Raw genomic sequence first — 27,213 nt, forward strand, 5'->3', positions numbered from 1 at the left:
GCCAAAAATTTCTGCCAGACATTAAGTCTCAAGAAAGGTTTTGCTTATTCTTAAAGCCTGGTACACTTTTTCCTTATGGCAAAGGTCAGTCTTGGCATGGCTCACATTTCCATTTTTGTTTTCACTACTAGGAAGCTCAAAGTCAAATTAGCAGCCCAACTTTAGGAACTGTGTAGGCTCTTAACAACTTCGATCTTTTCTCCGTTTATCATGTTGTTGCTCGTTGGTCCAGTTGTAAGGATTTTTGTTTTTTTTATGTTGAGGTGTAGTCCAAACTGAAGGCTGTGGTCTTTGATCTTCATCAGTAAGTGCTTCAAGTCCTCTTCACTTTCAGCAAGCAAGGTTGTGTCATCTGCATAACGCAGGTTGTTAATGAGTCTTCCTCCAATCCTGGTGCCCTATTCTTCTTCATATAGTCCAGCTTCTCATATTATTTGTTCAGCATACAGACTAAATAGGTATGATGAAAGAATACAACCCTGATGTACACCTCTTCTGACTTTAAACCAATCAGTATCCCCTTGTTCTGTCTGAACAACTGCCTCTTGATCTATGTAAAGGTTCCTCATGAGCACAATTAAGTGTTCCAGAATTGCCATTCTTCGCAGTGTTATCCATAGTTTGTTATGATCCACACAGTCGAATGCCTTTGCACAGTCAATAAAACACAGGTAAACATCCTTCTGGTATTCTCTGCTTTCAGCCAGGATCCATCTGACATCAGCAATGAGATCCCTGGTTCCACGTCCTCTTCTGAAACCAGCCTGAATTTCTGGCAGTTCTCTGTCAATATACTGCTGCAGCCGTTTTTGAATGATCTTCAGCAAAAATTTGCTTGTGTGTGATATTAGCGACATTGTTCTATAATTTCCACATTCGGTTGGATCACCTTTCTTGGGAATAGGCGTAAATATGGATCTCTTCAAGTCAGTTGGCCAGGAAGCTGTCTTCCATATTTCTTGGCATAGACAAGTGAGCACCTCCAGTGCTGCATCTGTTTGTTGAAACATCTCAACTGATATTCCATCAATTCCTGGAGCCTTGTTTTTCGCCAATGCCTTCAGAGCAGCTTGGACTTCTTCCTTCAGTACCATCGGTTCCTGATCATATGCCACCTCTTGAAATGGTTGAATATTGACTAATTCTTTTTGGTATAATGATTCCATGTATTTCTTCCATCTTCTTTTGGTGCTTCCTGCATCGTTTAATATTTTCCCCATGGAATCCTTCACTATTGCAACTCGCGGCTTGAATTTTTTCTTCAGTTATTTCAGCTTGAGAAACGCCAAGCGTGTTCTTCCCTTTTGGTTTTCCATCTCCAGCTGTTTGCACGTCATTATAATACTTCACTTTGTCTTCTTGAGATGCCCTTTGAAATCTTCTGTTCCATTCTTTTACTACATCAATTCACCTCAACATAAAGAAAACAAAAATCCTCACGACTGGACCAATGAGCAACATCATGATGAACAGAGAAAAGATTGAAGTTGTGCAGGATTTCATTTTACTTGGATGCACAGTCAACAGGCATGGAAGCAGCAGTCAAGAAATCAAAAGACACATTACATTGGGAAATCTGCCGCAAAGGACCTCTTCAAGGTGTTGAAGAGCAAAGATGTCACCCTGAAGATTAAGGTGCGCCTGACCCAAGCCATGGTATTTTTGGTCACATCATATGCATGTGAAAGCTGAACAATGAATAAGGAAGACCGAAGAAGAGTTAACACCTTTGAATTGTGGTGTTGGCAAAGAATATTGAACATACCATGGACTGCCAAAAGAAAGAACAAATCTGTCTTGGAAGAAGTGCAGCCAGAATTCTCCTTAGAGGCAAGGATGGCAAGAAGTAGTCTTATATACTTTGGACATGTTGTCAGGAGGGATCAGTCCCTGGAGAAAGACATCATGCTTGGCAGAGTACAGGGTCAGCGGAAAAGAGGAAGACCCTCAGTAAGGTGGATTGACACAGTGGCTGCAACAATGAGCTCAAGCATAACAACGATTGTAAAGATGACGCAGGACTGGGCAGTGTTTCGTTCTGTTGTGCGTAGGATCGCTATGAGTTGGAACCAATTGGATGGCACCTAACAACAACAATAGGCTCTTAATGATGCTGTGTAGACCCACTAATGGAGTCTCTCTCCATTTTCCTTTGGCAAATTTGTGAATTGTTTGGCTCCGTCACTTACTACCTGTGTGACTTTGAGGAAATGGCCTACCATTTCTGATCCAAAGTTCCCAAATTGTCAAAATCAGGATAATAATAATACCTTCCGATATTGATGCCTGGTACATAATAAGTGCTCACTGAAATGTTAATTATTTTTAATGACTTTCATTTCTTTTGTGATTTTATTTCATCGCATACTGCACGGTACCTTCAAAATCTTGTGGAATGAGATACAGAATAAATTAAAAACATACAGATAAAAATCCCACTAATGTGTTAGAAATAATTAATCATCAGATCTGGGCCAATGGATTATTGTTTTTTCAGGAAATTTATAAAAACTAAGTAGGAGAGAAGCTTTTTAGTTCACGTGTTAAAATGTTGAAAAGAAATCAGTTGTCATTTCAGATGTGAAGCTGAGAAAAGTTTCTCTCTTTTATAAAAAATAAAGGATGAAATAGCATTTCAAACACTTTGATGTGGATATTAAGAAGATGAAAGCGGAAAACAGCCATAATGTCATTGTTGTTGTTAGGTGCCGTTGAGTTGGTTCCGACTTAAGGCCACCCTATGTACCACAGAACAAAACACCATCTGGTCCTTCACCATGGTCACAATCATTGTTACGCTTGAGTCCGTTGTTGCAGCCACTGTGTCAGTCCATTTTGTCCAGGGTCTTCCTCTTTTTCACTGGCCCTCTACTTTACCAAGCATGATGTCCTCCAGTGACTGATCCCTCCTGACAACATGTCCAAAGTATTTGAGAGGTAGCCTTGTCATCCTTGCTACTAAGGAGCATTCTGGCTGTGCTTCTTCCAAGACAGATTTGTTGGTTCTTTTGGCAGTCCATGGTGTAGTGAATATTCACCCACACCACAATTCAAAGGTGTCAGTGCCTCAAAATCCCTACCATCTTATTAAGCCCTCATTTTAAACTCTGTACTTTACAGTAACACCTGGCAGTACATCTTATTGTCCCTACTTATTGATAAGAAAATGGAGGCTGGGATTGGTTAAGAAATGTGATCAAGTTCAGGTAGTTAGCTCCAGGTAGAGCCATTTCAGACTTTGGTCTGCCTGACTTCAACACCTATTTTCTAGCCAGTATTTATTGCTGTCAGTAGTACTAACTAGGATCTTCCAAAGGCACATTGCTCAGTAAAACTACATGATGAAAAACGATAAGGACTGAAAAACTGTCCAGCTATTGTCATCCTTCCCAAAGATAAATTAAAAGGGTGGCAAAGATCAGGACACCCTCTTCACAAAGGAAAGGGATACAGTGCCCCTGGTGGTTTCAATGTTAATTATAATTTCATGTTCAGCAATTACACATTTAACATTTGACAATTCTCATATATGTTGCTTTGGGGGCATGACCACGGAGGAGATAGAGAAAGCAATTTCCCTGTGCCCGTTTTTATAGAGTCACATTCACATGTTCCAAAAGGGCACTTAAATTGTTTGAAAGAGGTCTAGATGCTGGCAAACACCACTGTAAACAACCAGGACAGTTTAAAGTCCAAACCGCCAACAGCTTGATTCACAATGGAAGCCATCTTCTCTAAGTGGAGTGCAAAGCCCAACGTTATTTATGGCCACTAACAAGCAAACGAGATTCACTGCGTGGACACAACTAGGGGACTTTACGGCTGCTTAAAATGCGAGTTGTTTGTGTGTGTCCTCCAAGTACAGAAAATGAACACGGCAGAATTTTTTTTACCACTATGATTATGTGTCTAAACCCATGGCAGCACTGTTTGTGGCTGTGTCTTCACCAGCAAAGGGAGCTGGTAGGCTGGAACACTTATTTAGATAATTCAGGCAAACCCTCCAAGGGTCTAAGAAAAATTTGTCTTCATTTTAATGATAGTTTCTATTTATTGGCTACCTGCTCAATACCTGGAAACCCTGGTGGCATAGTGGTTAAGAGCTATGACAGCTAACCAAAAGGTCGACAGTTCAAATCCACCAGGTGCTCCTTGGAAATCCTATGGGGCAGTTCTACCCTGTCCTATAGGGTCACTGTGAGTCAGAATTGACTCGAAGGCAACGAGTTTGGTTTTTGGTTTATTCAATAACTGAAGCTTGACTAGACCAAAAAACCAAATCCCCTGCTGTCGAGTTGATTCTGACTCATAGCGACCCTATAGGACAGAGTAGAACTACCCCATGGGGTTTCCAAGGACTGCCTGGTGGATTTGAACTGCTGACCTTTTGGTTGGCAGTCGAGCTCTTAACTACTGCACCACCAGAGCTCCCAAGCTTGACTACTGTTGTTTTGTTTAATTCTTATAGTAATCTCCAAAGGTAGTTCTTATGGACCCTTTTTAAGAGATTGGGAAACTGAAGCACAGAAATTTAAGTAATGGCCCAAGATTGCATACCTGGTAAATGGTTAGGCTGGGCTTTGAACAAGGGTTTCTCTGTCACCAAAGTATCAGGATGCTTCATAATAGTAACCACTTCCTGTTGTGAGCCCCAATTAGATTATTGCTTGTTGTTGTTAGTTGTTTATGAGTTGATTCCAGCTCATGGTGACCCTATGTGTGCAGAGTAGAACTGCTCCATAGGGTTTTCAAGGCTTACCTTTCAGAAGCAGATCACCAGGCCTGTCTTCCAAGGCCCATCTGGGTGGGTTCAAATCACCAACCTTTTGGCCGGTGGTTGAGCGCTTATCCGTTTGTGCCACCAGGGACTAGATTATTGCTAACCCTCACAAAAAATGGGCATAATATGAGTTAATATTTTTTCTTGGCAAATGCAGAACCAAAGGTTTAGGCGGTTAAATTGGGCCCTCTGCCAACACAGCTATTTTGTTGTGACCCTGTTGTTCTTGCTGTTGTTGTTAGGTGCTGTCGAGTTGGTTCTGACTCATACCAACCCTATATCTTACAGAATGAAACACTCCCTGGTTCTGCGCCATCCTCACAATCGCTGTTATGCTTGAGCCCACTGTTGCAGCCACTTTGTCAATCCTTCTCATCCAGGGTCTTCCTCTTTTTCGCTGACTCTCTACTTTACCACACATGATGCCCTTCTCTAGGGACTGATCCCTCCTGACAACATGTCCAAAATACATAAGACTTAGTCTCACCATCCTTGCTTTTAAGGAGCACTCTGGTTGTACTTCTTCCAAGGCAGATTTGTTTGTTCTTTTGGCAGTCTATGGTATATTCAATATTCTTCGGCAACACCATAATTCAAAGGCATCAATTCTTCTTCAGTCTTCCTTATTCATCGTCCAGCTTTTGCATGCGTATGGGGCGATTGAAAATGCCATGGCTTGGGTCAGGCGCACCTTAATATTCAAGATGACATCTTTGCTTTTAAATACTTTAAAGAAGTCTTTTGTAGTAGATTTGCCCAATGCAATGCATCTTTTGATTTCTTGACTGTGGCTTGCACGGGCGTTTATTGTGGATCCACGGTAAGAAGAAATCCTTGACTTCAATCTTTTTTCCATTTATCATGATGTTGCTTGTTGGTCCAGTTGTGAGAATTTTTGTTTTCTTTATGTTGAGGTGCAATCCATACTGAATATTGTGGTCTTTGATCTTCATCAGTAAGCGCTTCAAGTCCTCTTCACTTCCAGCGAGCAAGGTTGTATCATATGCATAACGCAGGTTGTTACTAAGTCTTCCTCCAATCTCGATGCCCTGTTCTTTATAGAGTCCAGCTTCTTGGATTATTTGCTCAGCATACAGGTTGAATAGGTATGGTGAAAGGATACAACTCTGATGCACACCTTTCCTGACTTTAAACCACACAGTATCCCCTTGTTCTTTTAGAACGACCGCCTCTTGATCTGTGTACGGGTTCCTCATGAACACAATTAAATGTTCTGGAATTCCCATTCTTCTAAATATTGTACATAATTTGTTATGATTCACAGAGTTGAATGCTTTTGCATAGTCAGTAAAACACAGTCAAATATCTTTCTGGTATTCTCTGTTTTCAGCCAGGATCCATCAGACGTCAGCAATGGTATCCCTGATTCCAAGTTCTCTTCTGAATCCAGCCTGAATTTCTGGCAGTTCCCTGTCAATATACTGTTGCAGCTGCTTTTGAAAGGTCTTCAGCAAAATTTTAGTTGCATGTGATATTAATGATATTGTTCAGGAATTTCTGCATTCAGTTGGGTCCCCTTTCTGAATCTCTTCCTGTTGGTTGGCCAGGTAGCTGTCTTCAAAATTTCTTGGCATAGACAAGTGAGCACCTCCAGCGCTGCATCCGTTTGCTGAAACATCTCAATCGATATTCTGTCAATTCCCGGAGCCTTGTTTTTTGCCAAATCCTTAGTGCAGGTTGGGCTTCTTACTCTTGTACCATTGGTTCCTGATCATATGCTGCCTCCTGAAATGGTTGAATGTAGACCAATTCTTTTTGGTATAACGACTCTGTGTATTCCTTCCATCTTTGTTTGATGCTTCCTGCATTGTTTAATATTTTCCCAGTAGAATACTTCACTCTTGCAATTCGAGGCTTGAATTTTTCTTTAGTTCTTTCAGCTTGAGAAATGCCTACCGTGTTCTTCCGTTTTGGTTTTCTATCTCCAGTTCTTTGCACATGTCATTATAATACTTTACTTCTCCGGTTGCCCTTTGAAATCTGTTTGGTTCTTTTACTTCATCATTTCTTCTTTTTGCTTTAGCTACTGGATGTTCAAGAGCAAGTTTCAGAGTCTCTTCTGACATCCATTTTGGCCTTTTCTTTCTTTACTGTCTTTTTAATATCCTCTTGGCTTTCTTCGTGTATGATGTCCTTGCGCAAGTCATCTGGTCTTCAGTCATTAGTGTTCAACTCGTCAAATCTATTCTTGAGATGGTCTCTAAATTCAGGTGGGATATACTCAAGGTCATATTTTGGCTCTCGTGGACTTGCTCTGATTTTCTTCTGTTTCAGCTTGAACTTGCATACGAGCAATTGATGGTCTGTTCCACAGTTGGCCCCTGGCCTTGTTCTGATTGATGGTATTGAGTTTTCCATTGTCTCTTTCCACAGATGTAGTTGATTTGATTCCTGCGTATTCCATCTGGTAATGTTCATGTGTATAGTCGCTGCTTATGTTGTTGGAAAAAGGTATTTGCAATGAAGAAGTTGTTGGTTTTGCAAAATTCTATCATGTGATCTCTGGCATTGTTTCTGTAACCAATGCCATATTTTCCAACTACCGATCCTTCTTCTTTGTTTCCAACATGTCCAGCCCCATCCCCAGAGATCTTGCCTTATTTGCCTTATTTTTTAAAAAGCTCCCCAGGTGATCCTAATGCACTGCTGAGACTGAGAGCCACTGCTCTCATAGATGATTGATTGATCGCTTGATTTTTCCTGCCATTTAATCAATTATCTCCTCTTGGAGAGAAGGAACACAGAACTTGCATGATTTTACCTCAACATTCCTTCCTTCCTTCCCTTTTCTCTCTCCCTCTCTCTCGCCTCCCCATTCCTAAATCAGCCTTTCTATGATGATTAAATTCCTTCACAACCCACAGAAATGTACAGAAAAGCCTGCATGATCGTTTAGGAAGGCAGAGAAGCTTATTTACAAGTCCCAGCCCAAATGGTCCACTTAGGTCTCAAATAACAAAAAGATCAACTATACTTCCATACAACAGAAGAATCTGTACATGACCTTTGAGTGTCCGGGTTTATTTGTTTGCGCTTTGGTATGTTGTTGTTAGGTGACATCGAGTCAGTTCTGACTCAGCAACCTATGTACGACAGAAGGAAACACTGCCCAGTCCTGCTCCATGCTCAGAATCGTTGTTGTGATTGAGTCCATTGTTGCAGCCACTGTGTCAGTCCCTCTAGTTGAGGGTCTTCCTCTTTTTTGCTGACCTTGTACTTTGCACTGGGTTGGTTGGGTACTTTACCAAGCATGATGTCCTTCTCCAGGGACAGATCCCTCCTGATAACATGCCCAAAGTATGTAAGATGTAGTCTTGCCATCCTTGGTTCTAAGGGGCATTCTGGTTGTACTTCTTCCAAGACAACTTTGGTGCAGTAATAGCTATTATCACTTAATGAGAGCTTTTGATGTTCTTAAGTGGCATAAACCATTTTGCCATCTACTGTCAACCTAAAGGCTGGTGGTTGGAACCTATCCAGCAGCACCACAGAAGAAAAGGCCTGGTGATCTGCTTCCATTAAGATTGTTATTGTATGCCATCCTGTCAATTTTGACTCATAATCCCATGTGACAGAGTAGAACTACTCCATAGGGTTTTCTAGGATGTAACCTTTATGGGAATAGAGTACCAGGTCTTTCTCCTGTGAAGCAGCAGCTGAGTGCTTAACCATTATGCCACCAAGACTCTTTTCCATTAAGATAGTTGTTGTTAGATGCCATCGAGTCAGTTTCGACTCACAGTGATCCTGTGTACAACAGAGCAAAACACTTCCCAGTTATGCACCATCCTCATAATCCTTGCTACGTCTGAGCTCACTGTTGCAGCCACTGCCTCTGTCCATCTTGTCGAGGGTCTTCCTCTCTTTCTCTGACCTTCTACTTTACCAAGCATGATGTCCTTCTTCAGGGACTCGTCCCTCCTGATGACACGTCCAAAGTATGTCAGACGAAGACTCATCATCTTCATTTCTGAGGAGAATTCTGGCATTACTTATTCCATGACAGATTTGTTTGTTTTTCTGGCAGTCCATGGTATATTCAACGTTCTTTGCCAATACCATAATTTGAAGGAATCAATTCTTCTTTGGTTTTCTTTTTTCATTGTCCAGCTTTTGCATGCATATGAGGCGACTGAAAATACCATGGCTTGGGTCAGGTGCACCTTAGTCCTCAAAGTGACATCTTTGCTTTTCAGCACTATAAAGAGGTCTTTGCAGCAGATTTGACCAAATATGTCGTTTGATTTCTTCTTCTTTTTTTAAATTTTATTGTACTTATGGTGAAATTTTATGGCACAAATTAGTCTCTCATTCAAAAATTTATGCACAAATTGTTTTGTGACATTGGTTGCAATCCCTGCAATGTGACAACAATCTCCTTCTTTCCACCCCAGATTCCCCATGACCATTCATCCAGTTTTTCTGTCCCTTGCTGCCTTCTTCTCTTGCTTTTGGGTAGAAGTTATCCACTTGGTCTCATATATTTGAGGGAACTAAGAAGCACGTTCCTCACGTGTGTTATTGTTTGTTTTATAGGCCTGTCTAATCTTTGTCTGAAAAGTGGGTTTCAAGAGTGACTTCAGTTCTGAGTTTGCAGGGTGTCCAGGGGCCATAGTCTTGGGATTCCTCCAGTCTCTAACAGACCGGTAAATCTGGTCTTTATTTTTTGTAAATTTGAATTTTGTTCTGCATTTTGTTCCCACTCTGTCTGGGTCTGTCTATTGTGATTTCTGTCAGAGCAGTTGGTGGTGGTAGCCAGGTACCATCTAGTTCTTCTGGGGTCAGGCTGTGTTTCATGTGGTTCTTTAGTCCTTTGGGCTAATATTTTCCCATCATTTGACTTCTTGACTGCTGTTTCCATGGGTGTTGATTGTGGATCCAAGTAAAACAAAATCCTTGACAAATTCAATCTCTTTTTTTTTTGGTGTATGGTTTATTTTTATTTTTATCGTGCTTTAAGTGTAAGTTTACAAATCAAGTCAGTCTCTCATACAAAAATTTATATACACCTTGCTATATACTCCTAATTGCTCCCTCCCTAATGAGACAGCATGCTCCTTCCCTCCACTCTCTCTTTTCATGTCCATTCCACCAGCTTCTGACCCCCTCTGCCCTCTCATCTCCCCTCCAGACAGGAGATGCCAACATAGCCCCATGCGTCTACTTGATCCAAGAAGCTCACTCCTCACCAGTATCATTTTCTATCCCATTGTCCAGTCCAATCCCTGTCTGGAGAGTTGGCTTTGGGAATGGTTCCTGTCTTGGGCTAACAGAAGGTCTGGGCACCATGACCACCAGGGTGCTTCTAGTCTCAGTCAGACCATTAAGTCTGGTCTTTTTACCAGAATTTGGAGTCTGCATCCCACTGCTCTTCTGCTTCCTCAGTGGTTCTCTGCTGTGTTCCCTGTCAGGGCAGTCATCGGTTGTAGCCAGGCACCATCTAGTTCTTCTGGTCTCAGGATGATGTAGTCTCTGGTTTATGTGGCCCTTTCTGTCTCTTGGGCTCATAATTACCTTGTGTCTTTGGTGTTCTTCATTCTCCTTTGCTCCACGTAGGTTGAGACCAATTGATGCATCTTAGACGGCCGCTTGCTAGCATTTAAGACCCCAGGTGCCACTCTCCGAAGTGGGATGCAGAGTGTTTTCTTAATAGATTTTATAATGCCACTTGATTTAGATGTCCCTGGAAACCATGGTCTCCAAACCCCTGCCCCTGCTATGCTGGCCTTTGAAGCATTCAGTTTATTCAGGAAACTTCTTTGCTTCTGGTTTAGTCCAGTTGTGCTGACCTCTTCTGTACTGTGTGCTGTCTTTCCCTTCACCTAAAATAGTTCTTATCTGCTATCTAATTAGTGAAAGCCCCTCTCCCTCCCTCCCTCCCTCCCTCCCTCCCTCCCTCCCTCCCTCCCTCCCTCCCTCCCTCCCTCCCTCCCTCCCTCCCCCCTCTCGTAACTATCCCAGATTCCCCATGACCATTCATCCAGTTTTTCTGTCCCTTGCTGCCTTCTTCTCTTGCTTTTGGGTAGAAGTTATCCACTTGGTCTCATATATTTGTGGGAACTAAGAAGCACGTTCCTCATGTGTTGGCCAAATCAAAGAATATTTTCTTCTCAAAAATATGGAACGCTTCATGAATTTGTGTGTCATCCTTGCACAAGGGCCATGTTAATCTTCTCTTTATCATTCCAGTTTTAGTATATGTGTTCAATCCTTTCTACATTTATCATGCTGTTGCTTATTGGTCCAGTTGTGAGATTTTTGTTTGTTTATGTTCAGGTGTAATCCATACTGAAAGCTGTAGTCTTTGATCTTCACCAGTAAGTGCTTCAAGTCCTCTTTGCTTTCGGCAAGCCAGTTAAGATATCTATCGTCAAATATTCCATTTAATTTTTGACAGCTCCCTATTTTCTTAGATTCATACTTTGTACATTCCACATTTCAATTATTAATGGATGTTTGCAGCTGTTTCTTCTCATTTGGAGTTAAGCCACATCAGCAAAGGAAGATCCCAAGGCTTTACTCCACTCACGTCATTAAGGTCGACTCCACTTTGAGGAGGCAGCTCCTCTCCAGCTGTCTGTAGAGTGCCTTCCAACCTGGGGGGCTCATCTTCTGGCACAATATCAGACAATATTCTGCTGTGATTCATAAGGTTTTGACTGGTCGATATTTTTAGATGTAGACTTCCAGGTCTTTCTTCCTAGTCTGTGTCATTCTGGAAGCTCTGCTGAAACCTGTCCACCATGGGTGACCCAGCTGGTATTTGAAATACTGGTGGCATAGCTCCCAGCATCACAGCCACGTGCAAGCCATCACCATATGACAAACTGACAGATGAGTGGCGACCATTAAGATTACAGCCAAGCAAACCCTATGGAGCGTTTCTACACTGTAACACATGGGGTCGCCATGAGTCAGAATCCCCTCAGCAGCAAATAAAAACAACATCCTGTCCCAGGTGCTGCCAGAAGCTCCTTCGTTTGGCAGTGAGGCCCCATGATAAAACCACAGTACCGTCTCAGAGAGGAGTACACTGACTCGTGGAAATGTTAAGTGCTCTGTCTGGGGTTGCCACCACAAGAAGGAGGTTGAGGCTGGGTGTGAACTCTCTTCTGCCCAATCCTGGAGCCTGCTCCTTTCCCACTAGACCAACCGCCTCCTCAGGGGCCCCTTTAGTCTCATATCTGTGGTCCTATTTGTGTGCTGAAAAAGCACTGAAGCAGACTTTCTTTCTTGAAGTAATACAAGCCTTCCCTCCACTCCAGACCAGCTGTTGAGAAGAAATGATGTATATTTTAAACACCTCCCTTATAAATTTTACTACAGAACATTTCATTCCAAGCGCAACTATGGACCCAGTGCTAGGGTGGACTTCCCACGATTTGTATCGCGAGCTGCCGTGGAGTCAGCCCCTGACTGACAGCAACCACACGCATGATGGAATCAGGCCATTATGATCCAAAGGATTTTCATTGGCTGGTTTTTCAGCAGAAGCTTGCCAGGCCTTTCTTCCTAGCCTGTCTTAGGCTGCAAGTGCCACTGAAAACTGTTCCGCATCACAGCAACACAAAAGCCACCACTGATAGGTGGGTGGTGGCTGCACTTGGGGTGCATTGGCTTGAGTTTTCCCGCAAGGATGGTGAGAATTCTACCGCTAAACCACTGCTGCCCCTCTATATTTTGTATACGAGAACCGAAAGCTAACATGAGGGTTCCCTTAGCCATACCACGTGCTGCTCCCTTTGAGGCTGGGGTGCAGAGCAGAGCGATGGGGGTAAGAACAAACCACTGACATTCAAGTGATCACGACAGAAGCTTTTCTGACAAGCAGCGTGGAGGCCAGGGAGGGAAGAACATGTGAGATGTCCATATTGGCCTTTAGGCAGCCCATTCTTTCACGTTTGGGAAACTTCACTTAATTCTCTGCTGTCCCTTGCCCCTCCTGCCCATTCCGTGAGGTGGGAAGGGCAGGTCAACCTTACTCTTTGCTAACTGACTACTGATGTGTATTCCTGTATTTATTCATCAGTTGAACAAATATGTGTTGAAAGGCTTGCCTATGCTTGGCACGTGGCTAGGTGCTGGAGATTCAGTAAGGAACAAGATGGCCTTGTCCCCTGTCTTCTCGAGGTTTATTTTCCAGTTAACCAGCTTTTCAACAGAGTGGCCTTTCTTCTCCCACCCCTAACTGCCTCTGTATGGTAGGCATGGTGGGTGTCTGATTTATACCTTCAGCATCAACCCAGTCAGATGTATGCAGTATTCACATCAACATTCTTTCAATTAGGAGATGTTTTAGCAAATAATGGAGTCCCTGGGCAGTGTAAACGGTTAATGTACTTGGCTGCTAATGAGAAGGTTAGAGGTTCAAGTCCACCCAGAGGCACCTTGGAAGAAAGGCCTGTTGATCTAATTCTAAAAATCAACCACTGAAAACCCTATGTTGTTTCCAAAAATCAGGGCCCAGTTCTACTGACACACATGGGGTTGCCATGAATTGGAGTCAACTTGATGTCAACTTTTTTTTCTTTTTTAAGTAAATGATAATGAGAACATAAAGTGAGGTGAGACAGGCTTGAGGGTGAAGTGAGAAGGAAGACTAAGCTTGCATTTCTCAACTGTGGGGACACCCAGGCAGGAGATCCATGCAGAGAGGTCAGGGCGTCCGTGAACTTGGGTGGGAAAAAAAAAAGACATCTTTAATTTCAGTAACTTGTAACTGAACTCAGCATTTCCTTCAATTATGAATATAGACACCAAATCAGCAGCAGCAGCAGCATTTTTATCTCCAATATTTTTACCAAAATATCAGATATTTTCACATTGCTTTACAGCTGTTGCAAATATCTTGCGATATCATTTACACTCATCATTGCTTTGAAATTGCAGTGTTATTAGTCTGAGCGCTGGCTGTGTTATTTAATATGTATAAAGAAGTTCATAAATTACTCTATCCCAAATTGGTATCTTTAATATTTGATAACTGCATTTCAGTGAGGTTTTTAAAAATCCTATGCATTTTATTTTATGCCTTTGAAAATAATATTTGGGAAGGGGTTCATGGGCTTCAACAGATGCCAAAGAAGTCCACAGCCTAAAAAAATTAGGGAACCCCAGTTTCCAAGGGAGCCAAGGACCCTATAAGGCAAGCACTGCCTAACTCTGGATGAGTGCCACGTGACCCCTGGGGAAGAATGGAATTTTAAGTAGCAATTGACACTCAAGTTGTTCTAGTTTATGGCAAAGGCAAGAGATGACACAATAAACAAAATTTTGCATTTCTGCATGTGTATATGAGGAGCCCTGGCAGTGCAATGGTTAAGCACTTGGCAGTTAACTGAAAGGTTGGCAGTTCAAACCCACCCAGTGCCTCTGCGGGTGAAAGACCTGGCAATTTGCTTCTGTAAAGATTACAGCCAAGAAAAGTCTATGGAGCAGTTCTCTGCTGCCACGTGGGATTGCTATGAGTCGGAATCAACTTGACAGCACCCAACAACAACACAGTGTGTGTGTGTGCGTGTTTGTAAGCACTCAGTTTTTTTTTTTTTCTATACAGAGAATCTGTAGCCCTCATAAAATTTTCAAAAAAGTTCTTGACCCAAATATGAGTTCAGAACCACCCTTCTAGGATGAGGGGCCTTAGGACAGGGACTTTCTCAGAATCAGGCTGTGATTCACAGAAACAGTCCCAAACATCCAACAGGGTTACTTTCTGGAGTGGAGGGTCCCCCACCTCAGGTCTATTTTCATGCAAATCTAGCTTCCCCCCCCCACAAAAAAACCAAAAAACAAAACCCATTGCCATTGTGTTGATTCCGACTCATAGAGACCCTATAGGACAGAGTAGGACTGCCCCGTAGGGTTTCCAAGACTGTAATCTTAGAAACAACAGACTGCCTCATCTTTCTCCAGCAGAGTGGCTGGTAGGTTTGATCCACTGCCTTTTTGTTAGCAGCTGAGCGCTTAACCATTGTACCACCAGGCCTCCTTTCTGTCCAAATGCAAGAAGATTTCCTATGAGGAGCTACATAAGAGGCCACAAAGGTGTTTGTACGAAGGATTCCCTCAATATCTGCTTTTATGTGCAGAGGGAGAGCCAGCGGCTCCCTAAGTTAATCTTCATTATCACCTAAGTGGCTCTTGCCCTCCTGGTTTTAAATTAAGATACCCTGGCCTTTTTCCCCTCCTTCCTCTACTCCACACACACAATCACCCAGTGAGGCATTTTAATTAGACATTCTCTATTATTAGGTCACAGGAAAAAAAGAAAAATCCCTGGCTGGTCTGAAGGACCCCAAGCTAGGAAAGAGAAAGGTGATCATTTAATTTGCTGTTGTTTCCATAAATCAGGGCCCAGTCATCAATTTCCCACGTATTTGAGAGCACATGTTATTGACAATGTGCTCGTGCAGAAAAATGGAGTTGGCTGGCAAAGTTGTTCCATTTTCTAAAGATTAAATTGTTCATTGTACAGGCTGCCATCTGCCCTCCCTGGAAGATATTTAGTCATTGGCAGAGGCATTCAAAGTCTAGAACACAAAGTTAAATCTCTTTTTCTTTCTTGTTAGGTGTAATCAAAGGCAATTTCATTCATTCATTCATCCATTCATTCACCCTTTCAATATTTATCAAATATCCCCTGTGCCAGGCATGTGAATAAAGCCAGATGGCACCCAAGAAAGGGCCCCCCTGGGGAAAGACCCTGTTTAGCTCTGCAGTTTATTTATACTCCCATGGTCTTCTTTCATGCATCTACCATGAGAGTGGTTTGCATTTCTATTCCCTTACCCAATCTTCCGCTATCAGAAATCCAACAGAACTATGGCGAGTGAGACATGTTTCCTCACTTCAAGAAGCTTCTCATCTATGGAGAATAGATAAGCCAGGCACGTCTGACAGCAACACAACACAACGTGTGCCTTGAAAAAGCTACCAAGAAGAGGCAGAGTTTATTTCTGAGTAGAAGCATCTTGGAAGAACTGAGTAAAAGAACTTGGAAGAACCATGACACATTCCTTCACACGCTTACTATTCTTTTAGCCATACACTGTCCTGTTAGGTGGAGTTTCTGAGTGGGGCAAACAGTTAATGTGCTTAGCTGCTGACCGAAATGTTGGTGGTTTGAGTTCACCCAGAGTGCCTCAGAAGAAAGGCCTGGAGATCTACTTCTGAAAAATCAGCCATGAAATCTCCGTGGAGCACAGTTCTACTCTGACACACATGAGGTTGTCCTGTGTTGGATTTGACTCAACGGCAAGTGGGTTCCTCTGTTCTGTAGGTATGCATAATCCTCATTTTGAAGATGAAATCATTGAGGCTCAGAGAGATGAAGTGATTGGCTCATGATCACATAGCTAATAAGGGGTGGCTTTAGGCTTAAAAGGAGCCCTGGTGGCACAGTGGTCTACTGCTCGGCTGCCAACTGAAAGGTAGGCGGTTTGGACCCACCAGCCACTCTGGGGGAGTAAGACCTGGTGATTTGCTCCAGTAAAGATTACAGCCTTGGAAACTCTATGGAGCAGTTCTACTCTGTCCAATAGGGTCGCTGTGAATTGGAATCGACTCACCAGCAATGAATTCTGCTCAAATTCTCCTGAAGTCTTCCAGCTCTCCATCCAATGGCCTTCTTACTTTAATCCAAATGCCTTTAGAGTGGTGGTTGACAGTAGTAGTGATGTCAGAGGAGGAGGGAGCCATATGGATGTTTGGGGGAATTGTAAGTCCGTCAGTGTGGTCTTAGCACCAGGTACATGATGAGAGGAAATGGGAGATGAACTTATTCAACAAAAACCTGTTGGGCACCTACAGTACTCAGTGCTCACCTACTACACCTGCTAGGTGCTGTGGGAGAGTCAAAGGTGAGGAAGAGAAAATCTTTCCTGCCCTCATGCTTCTTACAATAGAGGAGAAAACTCAATTTAGGTATTCGGGTGGGAAAATACCTAAGGGGTTCCAATCAACTCCAAGTCTGGCTGGGCCACATAAAGTTGGGCCTCTGAGCCCTTCACACTTTTCACAACTTCATTCCTAAACCTCTTGCCTTGACCTATTCCATGAGCTGCATCTGAACCTGCTCTTATCCCCTTCATTACTTACTCTGGGGCTGTTGACTTCAAGTCATTCTTCAGACTTGATGAGAGCACTCTTATCTTGGCCATGACCTCAGCTATTCTTCTTGACTTTCTTGAGCAGCCCTAAGTCTGCCCACCTCCTTGTTCTAATCTGCTCTCCTCGTCTAGCTTCTCCAAGACTCTACTAGCAAACCCATTCATTCATTCCATACACACCATATGTTCCACTGTGAGCCTACTGCTGTCAGTGATGAACAAGATTGAAATAATTCCTACCTTACCTGGCTTGTGGAGTTAATAGTTTAATGAGAAAACTGACTTGGGGGAAGACCCACACAAATGATGACAATGAAGGCAAATGCCATAGAGAAAAGCATGTGGACTCACGAGGGAGAAAAACAGACAGTTCTCATCTGGTCTGCATGTGTGTGTGGGTGTATACCTCTCAGAGAAGAGAAGGTGCCATGGGAGGCTCTAGGAAGAGGGACATTTATTCCAGAATCTTCAGAAATGTTTAAAAACTTAGCTAGCCAGACAAAGGATTAAGGAAAGAAAATTCTTAGCAGAGGTCCCAAAATATCTGGAGCTGAAGCAGAAAGGAGCTTGGCTTGTTCAAGGAACAAAAAGAAAGTCAGTGTAGCTGGGATACAGAGGCAAGGTATATCAGACATTCTAAGTCACTGAGGTTAGCACAGCCATGTTAAATAAAACAATTATTGCTTTGGTCCAGCATGTTGAGCCTCTGGTAGATATGATTTCCAAAACAAGTTAGGGGTTACATGATTTATAAAAATAGGAGTCTTTTGTTTCCTATTGCACATTTGGGTGTTTTAATCAGTCAGCTTTTAGACCTAGATGGTTATGAACCAGAAAATGAGAAAATGACATCCCATCCTAAAGAAGAATCATTGCTGGGGACCCTCATACTCTGCTTATGCTGTGTGAAAACTTGAGACTCTTTTTCATCTTGAATAGCTTTGTAAACATTTTCAGGAATGACATAAACAACACGGTGTGTCTGTTTGGAGTTTCTAGTTAACTTTTCCTGGAAAGATTTTCCAATCTTTTTCCTAAGATGTGTTCTTTTTTACCCCCAATGGCTGCGATCTTTCAGAAGTAGATAATCAGGCCATTCTTCTGAGGCACCTTTGGGTGGATTCGAACTGCCAACCGTTTGGTCAGTAGCCAAGTGCTTAACTGTTTGTGTCACCCAGGGACTCTGAAGTATACTTTTAACATAGGTCGGGAAAGTAAGATTCACGGTCCTTTTTGTTTTGGCTTCTGAGTCTGGAGTGTGGGATTATGGGAGGAGGAGAGAGAAGAGAAGGATAGTGTAGGATGTGGATAAACTCTTAAAGCTACAACTTGGCACTTCCTGTTTTTCTTTTTCTGGCAGCCTGCATGAGTACTAGAGAGAAAAATGTGGCCTTCAAAGTTTCCTTTTCAGTAAAATTAGCAATAATCCCTCATTAAATCATTGACAACAGTAGGATAAAGGTAGATGGCTCTATTTACATGGGTTTTGCAAAAGTTCAGGAAAAGTCAGGGCAACAAAATGCAATTTCTGCAAATGTTCAAAGCAGTTCACTGTCAAGGCAGCCAAAATGCTTACATGTCTTCTTTCCGTTACCTTCACATAACCCCTGTAATGCAGCAAAGCGCTCACCATGGTGGGAGGGATGTATTTTAAAGGGGAGGAGATGGGGATGCCAAAAGAGAGATGAGGCCAAAAACACAAGCAAAATAATTAATAGAGCAAAAGCGGCCAGTGCTGCTATGCCTCAGTTCATTTCAACAAATAACAGATGAGGAAGAAATGGTCAGAGTCTCTGTTGTTGTTGTGTGCCCTTGAGTCGATTCTGACGCATGGCAACCCCACGTGACAGAGTAGAACTGCCCCATAGGGTTTTCTAGGCTATAATCTTTACGGGAGCAGATAGCCAGGTCTTTTCTCCCAAAGAACCATGGGTGGTTTAGAACAGTTGACCTTCCAGTTAGCAGCTGAATGCTTAATCACTGAGCCACCAGGGCACCTTGCCAGAGTCCCTGGGTGGCACACATGGTTAAGCGCTCAACTACTAGCTGAACGATTGGCTGTTTGAACACAGCCAGGGAGGCACCTTGAAGACAGGCCTGGCAATCTGCTTCCGAGGGGTCAGAGCCTTGAAAACCCTTTGGAGCACAGTTCTGTTCTGCACACATGGGGTTGCCATGAGTCGGAATTGACTTGATGGCAACTAACAGCAACAACAAAACATAGCCACCGCCCTTTAAGAATCACAATTCAGCAAGAGGGTTAAGCCAGGGCCATTAATTGATGCACTTGTTCGATCAACAAACATTTGCACACCCACTGGATCAGGTGCTGGGTTCAACAGGAAGTCTGGCAGTGTATTAGACAGTTGTGAGCCCTGCCCTAGGGAACCCATTTATAATCTGGTGAAGAAGGTAGAACAGAGACCAGTACCCAGTACCCAGTGCCGTTGAGTCGATTCCGACTCATAGCGACCCTGTAGGACAGAGTAGAACTGCCCCATAGAGTTTCCAAGGAGCACCTGGTGGACTCGAACTGCCGACCCTTTGGTTAACAGCCATAGCACTTAACCACTACGCCACCAGGGTTTCCAGAACAGAGACCACATAACTAAAAACGAATCAGTGTTGCCAAAATTGCAGTAAAGGCTGCTCTTGGAGGTTATGAGGAAGGCGATTAACTTGAGCATAGATAATAGTCAGAGGGCAGACTCTGGAGCACTCTGTGATGGAGGTCCATCGTGCTGTTGGGAAGCCCACAAGGAAATGATCACCTCTAATTAAAGGATCAGTAGATGAATAATCAAAGAGATGGAGGTTGAGATAGGCCTTGGAGAAGGGCCATGATTTTAACATGTGGAGATGGGGCAGACAGTATTCCATGTCATGGGAACCGCCAGGTATAAGGACACTAGCTTGTTTGGGAAAGTGTTGGCGTGTACATTTAACCAATGCATTGCTTAAGAGATGTGAAATCACACTATTGTTTTCTCATTTTTTGTCTGTCTTCCCTGCTCTAATGAAAACCCAGTGGGGACTTGGACTTTTCTAGCCTGGTTCAGTGGCTATTGCCATAGCCAACAACAGTGCCTGACACACAGTGGGTGCCCATAAGTATTTGTTGAATGAGTAAATGATAAGTTCAGCTAATTAGACAATTATTGCTTGCTTACCACACACTATGCGCTATGCTGGGAGCTTTCATTGTGTTCCTTTATTTAAGCAGTAATCCTTTGATAATTTTTAGTAATGACAATAATCCCAGAATTAGGTCCTTTGGAGGGGGGGATAGTAAGACAGAAAGAATATAAACGACTTGCCCAACGTATCCCAGGTAGGATTTGGGCCATGGGCTGTCTGCCTCCAGGGACTGTGTATTCAACTGCTGGGCAAGACTGCTTTCCAGTCCTGCCTGGTGGGTAAGAGTGGTGAGTAATACTAAAAAGCACAGTCTAGGAGATCTGGAGAGGACCATAGCAGAGTATTCAGGGGGTTGAGTGAGTCACCAGGGACTCTGACACAGGGGAATGACACAATTGGGGAAGTCACCTCACATCTCCAAGTTCCTGGGCCCTTTCCTGCTAATAGATGATGATTACTCACATCGTTTTGGTTTATTTTGAGGGTAACAATAATGTGTGCAAATTGCTCAAGATGTTTTTAGAGGTATCTGTTTGCTAGGGTCTACAAGGAGTCGTGGTGGTGCAATGGTTAAGCACTCAGTTGCTAACTGAAAGGTTGGCAGTTTAAACCCACCCAGGGCCTAACAATAACGACAACTGGGCCACCTGCCAGATACTTTGCCTATGTGATCACTAATCTTTACAGCAACCTTGAAAGGTGGTTATTACTATTTTCCTTTTTCTGGGTGAGGAAATGAGATTCGAAGAAGGAGCAAATTGTATATCCAAAGTCACACAGCTAGTATAACAGGATATTGAATGGAATTTTCTTATTTCACAATATTTTGGGTAAAGCCCCAAAGACAAGGACGAGAGGAGCTAAGTAGCTCATATTTTAAAGGAAACTGCCAGATGCCACCTTAACCAAATGATTGATGTTAACATCGCCAGTAGTAAGACATATCAATATCGTGAACAATTCACTGAGCATACGTCACTTTTATGGTATTCTTGCCCAATATGCATAATTTCAATTTAATCATAAGAAAACACCAAAAGAACCTAAGCTGAGAGACATTTTACAAGAACAACAACAAAAAATCCGACCAATGCTTATTAAAAGTGTCAAGGTCACAAAAGACAAGGAAAGATCAACGAATGGTCCCAGATGGGAGAAGAAGGAAACGCAACAGATAAATTCAATATGAGACTCTACATTACAGCCTATAACAGAAAAAAGACATCAGGGGAAAAACTGGTTAGATTTGAAAAGGATCTGTAGTTTAGTGAATCAAAGCCCATTGCCATCGAGTCGATTCTGACTCACAGTGACCCTCTAGGACAGAGTAGAACTGCCCCATAGGTTTCCAAGGAGTGGTCGGTGGGTTCAAACTACCAATCTTTTTGAGAGCTCTTAACCACCACACCACCAGGGCTCCAGTTTAGGGAATAATATTGACCAAACCCCAAACCAAACCCATCACTGTTGAGTAGATTCGGATTCATAGCGACTGGTAGGACAGAGTAGAACTGCCCTATAGGACTTCCAAGGCTGTAATCTTTACCGAAGTAGACTGCCACATCTTTTTCCTGTAGAGCAGCTGTTGGGTTTGAACCACTGCACCACCAGGGCTCCTTTGTTCATTTGTTTGTTTTTTTAAATTGAGCTGTAGATGAAGGTTTACAGAAGAAACTAGCTTCTTACTAAACACTTAGTACATGTATTGGTTTATGACATTGATTAACAAAGCCACGACATGTCAACTCTCTCCCTACTTGACCTTGGGTTCCCTATTACCAGCGTTCCTGTCGCCTCCTGCCTTCTAGTCCTTGACCAGGGCTCCTTTGAATAGTATTGAACCAATGTTAATTTCCCAGTTTTGATATGGGTCAGTGGTTAAAGCACTCAGTTGCTAACTGAAAGGTTGAGGTTTGAACCTGCCAGCCTCTCCTAGGGAGAAAGATGTGGCAGTCTGCTTCCATGAAGATTTATAGCCTTGGAAACCCTATGGGGCAGTTCTGCTCTGTCCTATAGGGTCTCTAAGAGTTGGAATCGACTTGACTGCAGTGGGCTTGGTTTTTGGTTTGGTACCATAGTTACCTAAGATGTTAACATTACAGGAAGCTGGAAGAAGGATATCCATACACTCTCTGTACTATTTCTGCAAATTTTAAAATTCTACAATTATTCCAAAGTGGAAAGTTAAAAAAAGAGGGTGATTCCAGACACGTTCCCATGGGATTTCCTAAGTGGCAGATGAACAGGCCACTGAGCACCATTTTTCCACCTGCCACCAGCCTATCTGGGAAAAGAGCAGAAGCCAAGTTAGTGAGCTCTGCGAGAAACATTTGGGGGGATTACATACCAGTAAGAAGAGGAGATTGGGTTCCAGCAAGAAGGAGTGATTGGCATTTAATTTCCTGTTGATTTTTGTTTTTTGTTATTGTTGTTGGTTTGTAACTTTAGACATCCCATGTATTACAGAGCAGAACTGCTCCATAAGGTTTCTTGGCTGTAATCTTTATGGGAGCAGATCGCCAAGCTCTTTTACAGTGCTACTGGGTACGTTCGAACCGCCAGCATTTTGGTTACCAGCCAGATGTGACCGTTTGCACCACCCAGGGACCTTTAATTTCCTGCTGGGCAATGCTTATGTAGCAGATTTTCTGACCTGTACTCCGTGGCTATTGAGAATGAGTAAAAGATGTTGGAGGAAGATGGGGAGCAAAGACGGGGAAAGCAGTTGGGCTTGCTATGCTCTCATTGTCTTGGAAACAAAAAGAGTGTGTGAGTTTCCAATAGGTCAAGAGTTGTGTTGTTCCTCAGTGGCATCCAGCCCCAGAAGAGCGAGAGGCCTTTAACAGCAAGAAAATGAAGGGTGAACCATAGGTGGGCAGGTGTTTACAGGAGTTAGAAGTCACACTCAATGGAGCACGTCTCCCATTTTAGGAACTGAGACTCTCATAGACCCCACTCATGCCCTACTAGGGAGTCAACCTCTGGATGCCTGCCTCATATTTGTCAGCCATGGACTGACAAGAGGGTTGCAACAGCACTTCATTAATAAGAGGTCATTCCTCTTTCCCCCAATCTCCTCTCGTATCTCCAACACATCCAAGAAAAAAGGAATCTAGAACAAGAAGGGGGAGGAAATTGAGAAAGTGTGAAAGCTGACTTCCTTCTCCCTTCCTGTCTGAGGGCTGGGACCGCCAGCTGAGGTGGCTCTGCTCCTGCTTTCATCATCCAGCAGATCAACCTGGGCACGTTCAAATAACAATGACAGAGGTGCAAGAATGAGCAAGCTCAACGGTGCAAGTTCTTTTCAAGCCTCTGTTTGCACTGCATCTGCTACCATATGACTGGCCAAAGCAAATCACATAGCTGAGCTTAGAGTTAGAATGAGTGGATACTACACAGCTACATGGCGAGGGGCATGATACAGGGAAGGGTCAAGAACTGGGGCCATTTTTGCAATCTACCACACCAGTTATGGCAGGAAATGGAAGAGCTGGGACAGAACTCAGGTTTGGATTGTCTCTAAAGCTTGTGCTCTTTCTCTACACTCAGCTGGCTCCCCAGCACCAGCGGATAAGTACTAAATGATCAAGGCATGTGTTTCAAGTAGGAGAGAGCAAGACATATGGACAACACAAGGCCCAGAGCCATCAAAGTGGCTTTCTGGGTTCCTTCTTCCTTTGTGGGTTTCATTTCCTGAGTGAATTAGCTTCTTTGCTGCTTTGGCAGAGAGTTGAGATGATGCTTGGGATCATATTTCTGGAGACTGGCCAATTTGCACAGCTCCAGTGTCTTTGGCCAGCTCTGGCACCAGCTGAACCCGGCCTGAGGCATTAGGCACCAGGCTTTGCTGGATATTCTTTCCCTGGCCAATTTCCGTCGCCAGTGAGTGGAGTGCTCACGAAAGTCGGTTAAATTAGGCTTGGTAAAGGGATGCTGCATCTTTGAGTAATGAGGTTGGGAAACAGGGAAAACATTTTCCACTAGCTCATGTCTCACTGTATGGCGCTCCGATTTCATGACACTTCCTAATAAATCATTGCTTATCACTCACATGGGAACATAACATGGCTCCAGTTAAGATTCGTTAGTGATTGTAAAGAAGAAACATGAATTGCTGTATAACAGGGCTTCTCGATCATCTTCCTGTCCACGATAGGCATTTTTTTTATTGTTATATTTACTGTAACTCTTGTTTAAAGCATAAATAAGTGGAAGGAGAGAGCACCAAAAATGAATAACGAAAATAAATTTATCTTATTTATGTGTTTATGAAAGCATTTGACAATTATTCTGCAGAGCAGTTTGTATCTGGGGCTGGGAGCTGCTACATTCAGAAAAGTTCCTTACACTTCAAGTTTCTCTCTCTCCTTCTCCCTCCCACATTTATTTTTGGATAACGTGAAATGCCAGCACATTCACGTTCAAGGGTGGAAAGCCCTGGCATGTACGTTACTCCAGTTTGAGGCTTTAGGCCACTGAACAATGTTTGCCTCAGTGTTCATGACAGATTCTTCCAGGCAGGGACGTTGGTTGTAGGCTATGCATTCACATCCAAGGAAGGGAGGGATGGGAATTAAAAAAGAAAGAAAGAGAGTGGAGTTGAGCTGGGAGGCCAAGTTGCAAAAGAAAACCTTTAATTAAAAAAGATGGACCAGCTGGTTTGCCATTTGGGTTGATTAAAGAGTTTTGAAAGAAAGTCTTGGTTGTGGGGCCAGACCACCCTAGGAGGTTTGTGATAAACTCATCAAAGGTTAAGGGCTTGTAGACCCTTTGACGTATTCTAGGAACTTTCCCGCTAGGATGTCCATAGAGTAAAGATTTAGTGGGCTAGGACGGTTAAGCAGCTCCCAGTTGTTTACTTATGGATGAGGAAAACACAACCCCGTCCCTGAAATGCTGACAGGGCTCCCCTGATTAACTTCCACCAAGCTGACTTTCCCAGACTCCCTTCCTACACACACCCATCTCTGTCAGCTCCTCCTTGGTGATTTCCAGTAGAACACTGCAATGTTGGCACCGAGGGACTCACCTTCACTTTTTCTGCCTGTTCCTCCCAACTCCCCAACACTCCTAATGGAGCTGCAGTTGGCGAGAGGGGCAGCTACCAATAGCTCTGTCACTGGTGCTCATGGAAATTTCCAGAGAAATTGAGGTGGAGCCCTCTGTGGAGGGAGAGCATTGCCTGGTTGCTATTTCTGTCTCTTGAGAGCATCTGGAATATTCTCAATTGTTCTCATAAAGAACCAAGACTAACCCTTAAACAGAGATAGAAATAGAAGAAATGTTTTCCAAGAACCTGGGCTGCGATAAATCATGAGTAGCCAACCAATCCTTGGGCTTGAGGTCTGAAGAGGAGGTTTGCTTAAACATGGGGTAACCAACTCATCCTGATTTGCCTGGGATGGTACTGACTCTAGTACCCCATCTTGGGAAGCTCCTCAGTCCAAGGCAAACCAAGATGTTGGTCAGTCTATTTAAACTCTAGAGTGAGGATCCCTGGGGATGTTTTACTTGACTCCAATCCTTCTCTTGGTCCTTATGCCACTGGTTCGCTGCTTTCATGGTTCTCCCAAAAGCTGTGAAAGCCAATGGGAAGATCAAGCTTGGACATCACAGAGGAGGGCAAAACCTCTGAAAGGCTTAGTGTGTCTTATGGTTTCTTCAAGGAGTCATGATGGTACAATGGCTAAGAGCTTGGCTGCCAACAGAAAGGTTGGCAGTTTGAGCCCACCAGCTGCTGTGTGGGAGAAAAGGGTTGGCAATCTGCTCCCATAAAGATTATAGCCTAAACCTAGGAATATATCCTAGAGAAATAAGAGCCATCTCGTGACTAGACATATGCACACCCCTGGTTATTGCAGAATTATTCACCACAGCAAAAAGATGGAAACAACTTAAGTGGCCATCAACAGATGAATAGATAAACTATGGTACAAACGCACAACAGAATACTACACAACTATAAAGAACAATGATGAATCTGCAAAACATCTCACAACATGGATGAATCTAGAGGGCATTATGCTGAGTGAAATAAGTCCATCACAAAAGGACAAATACTGTATAAGACCACTATTATAAAAACTCATAAAAAGGTTTACACACAGAAAGAAACAACCTTTGATGGTTACTGGGAAGGGGAGGGAAAAATGCTAATTAGACAATAGGTAAGTGGTAACTTTGTTGGAAGGTGAGACAGTACACAATATTGAGGAAGTCAGCTCAGCGTGTCCAAGGGAAGGTCATGGAAGCTTCATGAACATGTTCAAACTCCCTGAGGAACTGAATCACTGGGCTAAGGACTGGGGACTATTGTCTTGGGGGACATCTAGCTCAATTGGCACAACATAGTTTATGCAGAAAATACTTTACATTCTACTTTGGTGAGTGGCGTCTGGGGTCCTAAAAACTTGTGAGTGGCCATCTAACATATTCCTCTGGTCTCGGCCCATCTGGAGGAAGGGAGAATGAAGAAAACCAAAGACATAAAGGAAAGATTAGTCCAAAGGACTAATGGACCACAACTACCACAGCCTTCACTAGACTGAGTCCAGCACAACTAGATGGTGCCCAGCTACCTCCACCAACTGCCCTGACAGGGATCACAAGAGAGGATCCCAGACAGAGCTGGAGAAAAATGTAGTACAAAATTCTAACTAAAAAAAAAAAAAAAAGACCAGACTTAGTGGCCTGATAAAGACTGGAGAAACCTGGAGAATATGGCCTCCAGTCACCCTTTTAACTCAGTACTGAAGGCACTCTTGAGGTTCATCCTTCATCCAAAGATTAGACAGGACCATAAAACAAAATGAGACTAAATGGACATAGCAGCCCAGGGGAAAGGACAAGAAGGCAAGAGGGGACAGGAAAGCTGGTAATGTGGAACCCAAGGTAGAGAAGGAGAGAGCGTTGACACATTGTGGGGTTGGCAACCAACGTCACAAAACAATATGTGTATTAATTGGTTAACGAGAAACTAATTTACTCTGTAAACCTTCATCTAAAGCGCGCGTGCGTGCGCACACACACACACACACACACACATACACACACATACAAGATTATAGCCTAAGAAACTCTGTGGGGCAGTTCTACTCTGTCCTATAGGGTCATTAGAAGTTGGAATTGACCCAACAGCACACAGCAACAACAACATGGTTTCTTCAG

The 27,213-nt window shown here is 43.2% G+C and overlaps 1 protein-coding gene and 1 non-coding gene across 3 annotated transcripts in view; both read right to left on the reverse strand.

Moving 5' to 3' along the window:
• TSHZ2 (teashirt zinc finger homeobox 2) overlaps nt 1-27,213 on the reverse strand; it is a 527,090-nt gene that overhangs the window by 16,033 nt on the left and 483,844 nt on the right. The window contains exon 3 of one of the 2 annotated variants that reach the window (XM_049869291.1): nt 13,343-13,473. The exons of the other annotated variant lie outside the window; for it this stretch is intronic. The gene's annotated coding sequence lies outside the window, so the exon portion shown is untranslated. Of the gene's footprint in view, nt 1-13,342; nt 13,474-27,213 lie in introns of those variants that run through there. 2 annotated transcript variants of the gene reach the window in all.
• Nucleotides 10,914-11,021, reverse strand: LOC126067859 (U6 spliceosomal RNA). Its single transcript, XR_007515474.1, has one exon. It is a non-coding gene; the product is annotated as a U6 spliceosomal RNA (small nuclear RNA).

Source organism: Elephas maximus, chromosome 25 (genome assembly GCF_024166365.1).
Source record: "Elephas maximus indicus isolate mEleMax1 chromosome 25, mEleMax1 primary haplotype, whole genome shotgun sequence".
Taxonomy (NCBI): domain Eukaryota; kingdom Metazoa; phylum Chordata; class Mammalia; order Proboscidea; family Elephantidae; genus Elephas; species Elephas maximus.